Source organism: Volvox carteri, assembly GCF_000143455.1.
Source record: "Volvox carteri f. nagariensis unplaced genomic scaffold VOLCAscaffold_45, whole genome shotgun sequence".
Lineage (NCBI taxonomy): Eukaryota > Viridiplantae > Chlorophyta > Chlorophyceae > Chlamydomonadales > Volvocaceae > Volvox > Volvox carteri.
The window spans coordinates 33821-34256 of record NW_003307588.1 but is presented as its reverse complement, the minus strand read 5'-3'; positions in this window follow the sequence as shown (position 1 = coordinate 34256).

Genomic DNA, 436 nt, shown 5'->3' with positions numbered 1-436 from the left:
ACTGAGTACACTGTTGTTGTACCAAAAACACGCAATCTCCTCCACGACCCCCTTAGAGATTTTGTCCGAGCGCTCAATCAGCCTGTATGGGCGAGCAGGTTGGGTGCTAGCTCCGCTAACTACTTCCTTGAAGCGCTCGCCTGCAGCCCTGATGGCACTTCTCTTTAAACCCACGCGCCTGTGCAGCCCTTCGCACTCGTTCAAAATGCTGTCACTAAGCAGAAAATGTCATAAGATAGTGCAAGGAAAGCTGCGAAGCGCTGATTGCGACACATAGGACCTCCCGCTCGGTGGGGAGGCCATGGCTCCCCCAGGAAATCTGGGCCCCACGAGGGGGTGTGGAAGCCATTTTTACGTAAGAGTTATGGGGATGCAAAACGTGAGCGTCCAAAGGGGCAGAGCCAAAACTCTCGGGGCATCTATCCTTCACCCTTGG